This window comes from Schistocerca serialis, chromosome 2, assembly GCF_023864345.2.
Source record: "Schistocerca serialis cubense isolate TAMUIC-IGC-003099 chromosome 2, iqSchSeri2.2, whole genome shotgun sequence".
Lineage (NCBI taxonomy): Eukaryota > Metazoa > Arthropoda > Insecta > Orthoptera > Acrididae > Schistocerca > Schistocerca serialis.
In genome coordinates this window covers 500,035,725-500,048,105 of record NC_064639.1, presented here as the reverse complement: position 1 = coordinate 500,048,105, position 12,381 = coordinate 500,035,725, and the positions used below count along the sequence as shown (strand labels likewise).

General features: G+C 42.4%; 1 protein-coding gene across 1 annotated transcript in view; it reads left to right on the top strand.

Moving 5' to 3' along the window:
• Nucleotides 1–12,381, top strand: part of LOC126457445 (unconventional myosin-XV) — a 945,978-nt gene that overhangs the window by 366,682 nt on the left and 566,915 nt on the right. The gene's annotated exons all lie outside the window — the stretch shown is intronic.

Sequence of the window (12,381 nt, the reverse complement as noted above, 5' to 3'; positions counted from 1 at the left end):
ATAGCAGAATGCCAAAAGAACATTGCTAGAAACTCTGAAAAATCCTTTCACATGTCAGGAAAATGTTCTCCCATATAACAATTTCGCTTGCAATTAGTTCAGAACAATTGTCATAGGTGGGGTTTGAACGCTTTTCTTCTCGTCCACGCGAGAACCGTAATACAATCACTCACAGATACGCTTTTCCTCGGCTGGTGATACTTTTAATTGCCGTTTACGCAAGTTCTGCTGGACGATAGCACACAGCACGAATTAAATCGGTGTTTCAGTTCACACTCTGTTGACATACAACGTTTGGTATCGATCTGAGTGTCGGGCATCTAGAGGTTTGGGTGTTAGCTGCACACTGACGGCTGATTCGTGGCGGAATCGTTGACAAAGTAAGCGTCACTTCTTCATCGATGGATCTTAGTCTGTCTCTCTCTCTTTAATGTTTTAATTTCTGTCACAACTCAAAGATATCCGGGAATTTACTGCTTACAGACGACTCAAAAAGTATCCAAAGGCACTTCGATGTAGAAAGTACAACAATAATACTGAGTAAATAAATTACATTTAATTTCTATGAAAATATATCAGTTACCGCCACGAATTAAATAAGCAAGGAGTAAACAAGCACCTCCTCACTTAATATAAAGGAAATAAATTTCATTTAATTTCTTTAAAAACATAAAAATTTACGGAATGTCTAAAATCAAAATGCCTTAGTTTCTTACAACATTATTTAAATGTTCGTGTCACGCCTTTCACTTTGTGGCGTCACAACAGTCTGCCGTGGCACAATAGTCGCGAAAAACGGATCTACAGTATTGTTCCAGCATTTGGTGTTCTAATCAGGTACGCGAGACGTCAGACACCGCACTGTTAGGAACATAACAGGTCTCGTAATCCAAACGAAAGTGGACTCCAAATGCTCAGGGAACTTAAATAAGAATCCCTTGAAGAAAGTGGTGTACTTCTCGCGCAAGCCCATTGGGTGAATTTAGAGAACCTGTATTCGAAGAGGATAGTGTGATCATTCTGCTGCCACCGTAGTATATCACGCGTAGGGACCATGAGAATAAGATAAGAGGGATTAGGGCGCCAACAGGGGAATAGAGACAGTTGTTTTTCCCCTCGCTCAATACGCGAATGGAATACGAAAAAAAAAAAAGAAATCACTGAGGACTGCTTTACACCGGAACGAATGGAAGCGGAAACAAACGAACAAGCATTCGCAGACAAATTGCGTGTTCATTACCATTCGCTTTTATCTGTAAACAAGCGTTCACATTGGAAGAACGGAAGAAGCTTAGCCTATGAACTGTGCGTTATTGTTTTTGGCGCTAATAACCGTCACACGGGGTAAAACGCTATATAGTGAGATCCATGTTCAAAGAGGATTATTTTGCACTGCGAACGCCCTCTTTTTGACAAAGTACGCAAAATAACGTTGCAAGTGAAAAATTTAGGTGTCTGAGTTCGTATGTAAATGCGGAATACGTGGAGGTAGTTCAGTTAACACTGAACTGCATCTACAATCTTCCGCAGCAATGTTGCAAATCTTAGCACTATGTCGGTTGGCGCATTTCGCTAGATTCTCATTAGAGCTAAGGACGAAATTTAAAAGTAAGACACCTATTATCGACGACCAGTATAACCCGAATAAATGCCGGCAAACACTCTAATTATCAGCAGTTGGAGCCATTTACATTAGTGATTGTTTCGCATTTTAATTGCTGCTGTGCAGGGCGTCCCAGAAGTAATGGTCAGTATTGAGGGATATGTCAGGAACGATATTCCCAAGCAGAAAAGGTCTACAAAATATGGACTTAAAAAGGCATATCTATGACCACTTGTTCATCTTCAATACTGTGAAACAAATGTCTTCTGAGGCAACAGCTTCGCTTTCCGTATTTTGAGAAATCATCGGTATTATGACTGGTTTGAAGCGGCCCGCCACGAATTCCTCTCCTGCGCCAACCTCTCCATCTCACAGTAGCACCTACAACTACGTCCTCAATTATGTACTGGATTTACTTAAATCTCTGTCTTCCTCTACAGTTTTTACTCTCTACAGCTCCTTCCAGTACCATGAAAGTTGCTTGCAGTTGTCTTAACATATGAAGTATCATTCTGTCCCTTCTTCTTGTCAGTATATACCATATATTCCTTTCTTCGGCGACCCTCTGGAGAACTTCCACATTTCTTACCTTACCAGTTCTGTGGTTTCACCACCAGACACCACACTTGCTAGGTGGTAGCTTTTAAATCGGCCGCGGTCCGGTAGTATACGGCGGACCCGCGTGTCGCCACTGTCAGTGATAGCAGACCGAGCGCCACCACACGGCAGGTCTAGAGAGACGTACTGGCACTCGCCCCAGTTGTACAGCCGACTTTGCTAGCGATTCTACACTGACGAAGACTCTCTCATTTGCCGAGAAGATAGTTAGCATAGCCTTCAGCTAAGTCAATTGCTACGACCTAGCAAGGCGCCGTATTCAATTGATATTTATTATATGAAGCATGTATCATCAAGAGCGATGTTCTACAATTATGGATTAAAGTTAAGTATTCCAGAAGCTACGTACTTTTCTTTATAGCATTCATTACGTATCCTGTTTCAGACCTCACGCCAGCCTGCGTGAGTTTAAGCGCGTGCCTTTCGGCTTCCTCTCATTGTGTCTAGGCTGTCTTGTCTAGACACAACAAGTTCAACTAATGTTCAAGCTTTTTCTGTAGCACAACATCTTAAATCCTTCGATTATCTTCATTTCCGCTTTCCCAACAGTCCATTTTTACTACCATACAATGCTGTGCTCCAAACGTACATTCTCAGAAATTTCTTCTTCAAATTAAGGCCTATGATTGATATTAGCAGACTTCTCTTGACCAGGAATGCCCTTTTTGCCAGCGCTATTCTGCTTTTATGTTCTTGCTCAGTCCCTCATGGGTTATTTTTCCACCTAGATAGCAACATTTCTCAGCTTCATCTACTTCGTGATCACCAATCCTGGTGTTAAGTTTCTCGCTGTTTTCATTTCTGCTACTTCTCAATACTTTCGTCTTCCTTCGCTTTGCTCTCAGTCCATATTCTGTTCTCATCAGACTCTTCATTTCATTCAGCAGATCATGTAATTCTTCATTTTCACTCAGGATAGCAATGTCATCAGCGAATCGTATCATTGATACCCTTCGCCCTTGAATTTTAATTCCACTCTTGCACCTTTCTTTTATTTCTATCATTGCTTCTTCTAAGTACAGATTGAACAGTAGGGGCAGAAGACTGCATCCCTGTCTTACATTGTTTTTAAACTGAGCACTTCGTTCTTGGTCTTACACTCTTATTGTTCCCTCTTGGTTCTTATACAGATTTTGTATTACCCGCCCATTTTCCTCATTTCGAACATCTTGTACTATTTCACATTGTCGAACACTTTTCCAGGTCAACAAATCCTATGAACGTCTCTTGATTTTTCTACAGTCTTGCTTCCATTATCAACCGCAACGTCAGAATTGAATTGCCTCACTGTGCCTTTACCTGCCCTAAGGCCAAACTGATAAGTCACGTAATATATCCTCAATTTCCTTTTCCATTCTTCTGCATATTAAATGCAATCTATGGAATTATGTGAATGATGTCTTTCCGAAAGCCTGATGGTATATCGCCAGTGTCATACATTCTCCACATCAACTTGAATAATCATTTTACAGCCACTTCACCCAATGATTTTAGAAATTCTCATGGAATGTTATCTATCCCTTCTGCCTTATTCGATCTTAAATCTTCCAAAACTCTTTTAAATTCTGACTCTAATACTGGATCCCTATTTCTTCTTCTATCACATCATCAGAAAAATCTTTTCACTCCTAGAGGCCATCAATACTCTTTCCACCTATCCGCTCTCTCTTCTGTATTTAACAGTGGAATTCCAATTACACTCTTAACATTACCAGCCTCACTCTTAATTTCACCGAAGATTGTTTTGACTTTTCTATCTGCTGAGTCTGTTCTTCCGACCATCATTTCATATTCGTCATTAAAAAGCTGTAACTGATCAGTGATACATCAACAATGTAATTACAAACAACACGAACGCAAGAAACGCGAATGATCAAAGTCTTTCGTATATTTTCAATTTTTTCAGTACAATAGATAGATATTTGCTATTGTTTACTTTCAATGAAATTGACTGCACTTTCCTTATTTAATAAAAAATGTGCACGAAGCTTGTGCTTATTTACTCCATCCCGCCTCTTGCGAGCATCTGATGAAATTATCGTCTTTCTCACGTCCCCAGTAGGAAGTTGGATCTGTGAGTGCTTAAGCAAGTTTTCTCACCCATATTTCTTTTCTTTCGACATGTGTGTTGCCATTTTCTCGGATCCCAAAAGCACCTCTGCTCCTGGTATCTACATTTTTCTGACAACAACATTACATTGTCTTCAGACCACTCCACCACTCACGCAACGCACGTCAACGAGAAAAGTAGACAAGACAGCACACGAAAATTTTCTGTGCTGCAAGCGACGAGGTGGAGAGGGGCACGAACTTCCTTTGGTAGTTCGCTAATGGAGCGAAAACGAGCGGAACACAAACAAACACTGGCGAATGCGAACGGAACATGACCAAATGAAGTGCGCGCGCGTTCGCCTATCGTTTAGTTCTGTTCAGATAATTCCGGAATATTCATAATTTCGGCCAGTGGTGCGTTGTAGCGAAATGCGGTTGGCATCTCTGCATACGCCCTTGGTTAATAGACGAATACCGGAAGTTTCAGTGTTGTATGCCTGTTAGTTACTTTTCAGTGTTGTACTGAGTAGAACGTTGTGTCGCACAGTTTGCGAATTTCGAAATAGCAGAGTTAGAGGAGCAACGCACCTGCATTAAATTTTGCGTGAAACTCAATACAACCTATTCAGAGACACACCAAATGAGGCAGAAAGCCTACGGTGATGAGTGCTTAAGCTGTACTCAGTGTTTCGAATGCTTCACACGGTTTAAAAAGATGGAAGTTAAAGATGACCGTCGTTCAGGATACTCTTCGACGTCTACCGACGATGCTCATGTCAGGAACGTCAACGAAATTGTACGTGCCAGTCGAAGCTTGACTGTCCGAGAGACTGCAGAAGAATGTAACCTTTCAATTGAATCATGTCATGGAATCCTGACACAGCATCCAGGAATGCATCGTGTTACCGCCAATTTCGTCGCACGGCTCGTGTGTTTAGACCAGAAAGACTTTCGCTTCGCAATGTGGAAAGAGGTTTTGGATTGCGTAAATGAGAACGAAGTGTTTTTAAGATAATCATAACTGCTTATGAGATGTGGGTCTACGGCTATGATGTTGAGACCAAGATTCAATATTCGCAATAGGTCGGGGTAGATTTCTCCGCCGGTCGCTGTGGCAGAGCGGTTGTAGTCGCTTCAGTCCGGAACCGCGCTGCTGCTACGGTCGCAGGCTCGAATCCTGCCGTGGGCATGGATGTGTGATGTCCTTAGGTTAGTTATGTTTAAGTAGTTCTGAGTCTAGGGGAGTGATCACCTCAGATGTTAAGTCCCATAGTGCTTGGAGCCATTTGAACCATTTGAAGTTTCTCCAAGACCAAAAAAATCTCGTCAGGTCAGGTCAAATGTCAAAGCCATGCTGATGGTTTTCTTTGACTTGAAGGATTAGTTCATCAGGAATTCGTGTCATAGGGACAAACTGTTAATCCATTGTACTATCGGGACGTACTACAACGCCTGCGACAAAATGTTAAAAGGAAACAGCCTGAAATGTGGCGAGACAATTCATGGCTCTTGCATCAAAATAACGCACCCGCACATTCACTCCTGTTGGTGCGCGACTGTTCCACAAAAAACGAAATCACTGTGCTGCCTCATCCTCCGTACTCTCCTCACGAAGATTTGCAACGATAGGGGAGACAAAAGAAAATTCACAGACGACGCTTCGCGCGATCCACCAAGAGGTGTACCAAGACTGCTTCTGGGAGCGGTGTATCAATTGTGGAGGACACTATTTCGAAGGAGATCATGCACAATCAGTAAAAGGTGAGCGTAGGAAAAAATCTTGTGGACAAAGTGCCGGAATTTTTTGAACAGATCTCGTACACATACATTTTATGGACGTATGGTACCAACACAGCTGACACGTCACGTCTATCGTATTGGACAGTTCCCCGGAAAGACCCGCTGCCCGCTAACATGTCCATAATACCGGATCGGCGAGATTCAGTTAATTTCTCGTCTGTGCTCATTTCATACGTTTACACGCAACCAACTTCCGTAGACGAAAACTGAATGTCGGAAACAGATTTTCGCTGACGATTTTATTTCAAAGCTAGAATTGTTTTCGCTAGCTTAGTCAAAGGTCAGTTTTCCGACCAGTTATTTTACACAATGCCCTCCGGATATCAGCTATTTTGGTTTACGATTTGGTCAGTGCGATGGCCGTTTTTCTTCAAGTAAGGAAGTGGATAGTCTTATGTTCAGTATTACATTTACGTCACAAGATGGCACTTAACAGCCCAAACAACTGTCAAAAACGATTGACGTTTGCAACGGAGCGAACATCGATTATGGAAGAGAAATCCAGCAGCTTGGACTTTCTTTCCGAAAACAGAATTGGAGTGCTTATACCACCAAGCAAAAGCAGCATTGGGAAGTCGGGTTAGCAAACCTGGGTTTTGGAGCCCCATGGAAACGTATTAATTGTCTTAACATTTTTAGTATCTATAGTGTTTACCAAACCCGTACGATGCCCGTTTTTGAGTAATCCTGTATTTCTACATTTCATCGTTACGAATCAAACAGCACGACACAAATCATGCTTTCACTCTGTGTAGGAAATATTTCGAGTTTAATGATTCTACGGATGTTTACTGGCCTTCCCCCGAAGTCGATGTCAAAGTGGATTAAGTACTTGCAGTTGTTAATGTGTGCTGATGCTTTCTAAGAGCTGAGGATAAAGCTGCTTTATCAGTGGATGATGTAGAAATTTCGGGTCTATAAACAAAGATAGAAACATGAACCAGAAGATATGTCGAACACAACAACATAAAACGAAATGATGACGGTATGCAAAGAGGAGTATAAGAGGGGAGCGCCGACAGATAAAGAAAGTCTTACAAAAATTTTACAATGGTACAGTTATGGCTAATGCAGTCACAGAAATTACATGGATGAAACAGCCTTAATATTGTCAAAAAGCTCTGAGAAGGAGCGCAACCGCTTCTTACAGGAACAACGGCGAGCTAAAGAAATAAACGTCTGTGACTCAGTTGACTCTACAAGGAAATGGAATAGCTGTTGGGTATAGAATGTTCTGTATCCAGCGTGAAGGATAATTACTAGCATCAGCAAGCGTAGTTTACAGGCACTCCTGCTGAAACTTCAGTAAATTATTGTAAATGGCAGATAGTAGAGTGCCTATATACAGGCTCTCTAGCAGGTAGATGTGCTCAGCGCATTCTATCGGCAGCTTGCATGTGGCTCACAGCAAGGTGCTGACACCTGGTAGCACACAGAGTAACCTACCCACCGCGCCACGCACCCGCTGAAATAAACAGAAGTTCCAGTGTATTCTCAGTTATAGCCACCTTTCATTTATTTTCACGTTTGTCGAGCATAAATCTTCCCTCGATTTGTTCCAGAAGAAGGCGAACGCAAAGAACGGTGCGAATCGTACAAAGTAATGACCACCCCTACAGTTACGGGTAACTTTCTGTCACCACCAGTTTTAAAGTGTCATAGATGCCTACGAGTTTAGTAGTAATGGTATGTCAATATATGACATATTTTAATGTAACAATAATAATTTCTATGTAACAGTTCTTTGTGTGTTGCTTTAGCACATCTTCAGAGCAATCATTTCAGAGGAGTACATCAATCTTTTGAGAAATTAAGAAGTACATGATCGAACAACTATAACGACATGTGCAAGCGTTGAAGTAGGGGTAATACTGTTTCCTTCAGTCGTTTTCGCCTATAATCTGGAAGTCTCTCTCTCTCTCTCTCTTTGTTTTATAAGTGGAAATCGTTTCCATTTCTGTACTCCTATGATATGCCGGTTCTACGCTCGGACTCTTGAACTGTATCGGACTTGTTGGTGCAGCAGGTACAACAGCATTTGAATGATTGCCTTTAGCTGGCTGGAATACTTACTACAGCCGTTGAGACCGAACAGAGTTTGCAATTTTCTAGAATTCCTTCCCATTTTCGAGACTCTTAGTTTTCATACTATTACATTCCCCAAGAGAAATTTGTAACTTGATGTATGGAAAAATATAAACGCCTTTAGTGACGTTTTCTTTGTGTGTGTGTGTGGGATGCGGGGAGGAGGAGGCATGAGACACCCATGACTCTCCTGCCCTGTCCCCCCTTTGAATCCGGGACTGGTCAACTTTCAAACAAAAAACGACTAACGTCATCCAGATTTTACCAAAAATATAAGAAATGACAAAATATGTTGTCCGGCCTGGTCAGGGTAGTTTTATTGAATTTCGCTATCTCAGTGTGGAGAAACCGACTCTTATTTGTAAGAAATGTGCATGAGTAACGAACGACTCAGTGACTGTCACTATCGCTCAGGCATGACCACGAAAGTGCCCAGAGAAGGAAACTTCGAAATGGTCAGGAAGGAAAAACTTAATATTTTTCCCTCCAACGGTGAAATACTAACACCAATTCTTTACAGGGGCAACGGCCTTGCCGCAGTAGACACACCGGTTCCCGTGAGATCACCGAAGTTCAGCGCTGTCGGGCGTGGTGGGCACTTGGATGGGTGACCTCCAGGCCGCCATGCGCTGTTGCCATTTTTCGGGGTGCACTCAGCCTCGTGATGCCAATTGAGGAGCTACTCGACCGAATAGTAGCGGCTTCGGTCAAGAATACCATCATAACGGCCGGGAGAGCGGTGTGCTGACCCCACGCCCCTCCTATCCGCATCCTCCACTGAGGATGACACGGCGGTCAGATGGTCCTGGTAGGCCACTCGTGGCCTGAAGACGGAGTGCTTAATTCTTTACAGGAGAATGGTAGAAGCTGACCTCGGCGGAATTCGGTGTGGATTCTGGAGAAGTGTAGGATCATGCGAGTCAATACTAACCCCACGGCTTCTCATAGAAGACAGACAGGTTAATGAAAGGCAACCCTGGGTTGATTAACATTTGTAGACTTAAAGAAAGCTTTTGATAATGTTGATTGGAATACTATCTTTGAAATTCTGTAAGTGCAGGGGTAAAATACAGGGAGTGGAAGGCTATTTACAACTTGTAAAGAAATCAAACGGCAGTAATTAAGCGTCGAGAGGTATGAAAGGGAAGCAGTGGTTGAGAACGGAGTGATACAGGATCGTAACCTATCCTCGATGTTAGTCAATGTGTACATTTATGAAGCAGTAAAGGAAAGCAAAGAAAAATTCGCGGTTCAATTAAACTTCACGGCAAAGAAATAAAAACTTTGAGGTTTGCCGATGACATTGTAATTCTGTCAGAGATAGCAAAGGACTTGGAAGTACAGCTGAACGGAATGGCCAGTGTCTTGAAAGGAGGATATAAGATGAAACTCAACGAAAGTAGGTAAATTAAATCGGCTGATGCTGAGGGAATTACATTGGGTAACGAGATACTTAAAGATGTACGTGAGTACATCAGCAATATAACTGATGACGGTCGAAGCAGAAATGTAGCTGGGGTGACAGAGGCGGAGACAGTCAGAAATATTTGCGTCGTGTATGGGGATAATGCCACTGTACACAGCACGGCAAAAATATAGTTTTCTCGCTTTAAGGCGTATCGTTTTGACATTAGTGACTCTCCACGTTCAGGAAGACCTTCGGGGTTTGATGAAGGTCGTTTAAACGCGTTAATTCACAATGATCCACGTCATTGTAGTCGAGAACTGGCAAATCTGATGAACGGTGATCATTACACCACAACGCAACATTTGCATGCAATAGGTAAGATTCAAAGATCGGTTGTATAGGTACCGCATGTTCTAAGCCTAAATGACAAGAATCAGAGGATGGCCACATGTGTAGCTCTGTTTGCTGCTCATCAACTGGCTCGTGAACAATGCCGACCATTCCTATGCTGTATCGTTACTGGTGACAAGAAGTGGTGTCTTTGTGCTAACATAAGGAAAAGAAGAGAATGGTTCTACACCTACATCTGCTTCAGCATACACACATACATACATACTCCGCAAACCACTGTACGGGGCGTGGGATGGGCACCCTGTACCACAACTAGTCGTTTCCTTTTCCGTTCCACTCGTAAACAGAGCGGGGCAAAAACGACTATCTATATGCCTCCGAACGTATCCTAATCTCTATAATCTTATCTTCTTGGTTCTTACGCGAAATATATGTTCTGGTGTCAGCCTCAAATACCGGGATTCTACATTTTCTCAGTAGTGCTCCTCGAAAAGAACGTCGCCTTCCCTTCCTGGTTCCCATTTCAGTTCCCGAAGCATCTCCGTAATACTTGCGTATTATTCGAACCTACCGGTAACAAATCTAGCAGTCCAACTCTGAAATGCTTCAATGTCTTCGTTTAATCCGACCTGTCGCGGATCGCAAACATTCGAACAGTGCTCAACAGTGGGTCGCATTTGTGTACTATATGGGGTCTCCTTTACAGATGAACCACTCTTTCTCAAAATTTTTCCAATAAACCGAAGTCGAACATTCGCCTTATCTACTACAATTCTTACTAGCTCATTCCATTTTTTATTGTTTTGCAACGTTACCCCCAGATGTTTAATCGACGTGACTGTGTCAATCAGCTCACCACTAACACAGTATTCTAAATTACGGGTTTGTTTCTCCACTTATCTACATTAACTTACCTTTTTCTACATTTAGAGCCGGCCGCTGTGACCGAGCAGTTCTAGGCGCTTCAGTCTGGAACGCGCTGCTGCTACGGTCGCAGGTTCAAATCCTGCCTCGGGCATGGGTGTGTGCGATGTCCTTAGGTTAGTTAGGTTTAAGTAGTTCTAAGTCTAGGGGACTGATGACCTCAGGTGTTAAGTCCCATAGTGCTCAGAGCCATTTGAACCATTTGCATTTAGAGCCAGCTGCCATTCATCACACCAGCTAGAGATTTTGTCTAAGTCATCTTGTGTCCTACAGACAACGAACGACGACACCTTCTCATACATCACAGCATCATCAGCAAACAGCAGCACCCTTTGCACCCATAGATAGGGTCGCCTCTGTTAATGATCGAGACGTATCATCGAACGTCCTTTGCTATGTATCACTTTCTACCAGAGTGTTCTGTAGCTCGAATCTATTATTCCCAAATATTATCCGCCCCTATGTCCGCTCGGACTGAATCAAAATGTCCAATGTCTCCCAAATGAAATATATTTGTGAGCTCCAGTTTCGGTATTATCCAAATGTTACATCCAAAACGCTGAACCCCGCAGGCGCTGTACATGATACATAAATTCTCCAATCGACATTCGTAGCGTGAAAGAAAGTGTAATTGTGCCTTTGAGCACGACCAAGACTGTATTTAAGTTACTATTTCTAAAATAAACGAAAATTCCACGAACCAAACGTCCTCTATGTGGGAAATATTTCAGTAGTCTAATAGATATTCTTGGTTTTACGTAGTGTCTGTAGTAACGATGTGACGTCGTGCGTAGCATATGGAAGAAAAAAGTTCATGTGTATGTCTCCTGCCACTAACAGCCTCACAAATATAGAAAGTGCAGTAGTCATCAACGCAAAGATTTGTTTTAACACCGGAGTGCTCTACTTTTGGCCATGATCCTATCGGAGGTGGTATCTCCTTGCTCTCCTGTGATCTCTGAAGTGGCTTCCAGTTATAGAGAAACCTAAAGTTTAACCTGCACACCGGATCAGGAATTTGCGCAATAACAAACATCGCCAGAGGTAAAAACAGTGCTAGTGACAAATAAAATTCGTAGGACTGCCTGACATTTACCTGACATATGGATTCGTAGTCCGGCACTTAATCACACTTTCTTTCAATAAATAAAACAGTTTGCACAGCCACAGTAATAGGACCGAACTCATTTAATAAATTTTGTACGTAGTCTTCGCTATCAACGTTTCGTAAAAAATTTAGGTATAATTCCAGTCCAGAACAGGAGACAGAACTTTCTTGAACTTCTGGTCTGTTCCAGTATTACGATTCAGAAGATAGAAAAGTTTTGGCGAAAGCGTTATTATCACAAGCAGCTAATTACGGTTATCTAATAGTTCAGTACGTGTAAGCCAATAAGGGTTGCTCATCCACAGATATGCTAGAAAAGTAAGTTATTAGTTCTGCGTAACGAAAGCAACTATGTGGGTTGACATTCCAAACGGCTGTCACCCTCTGACACAGAGGTTCCCAAACTTTTCCTCTGATGGAACACCTTAGAAC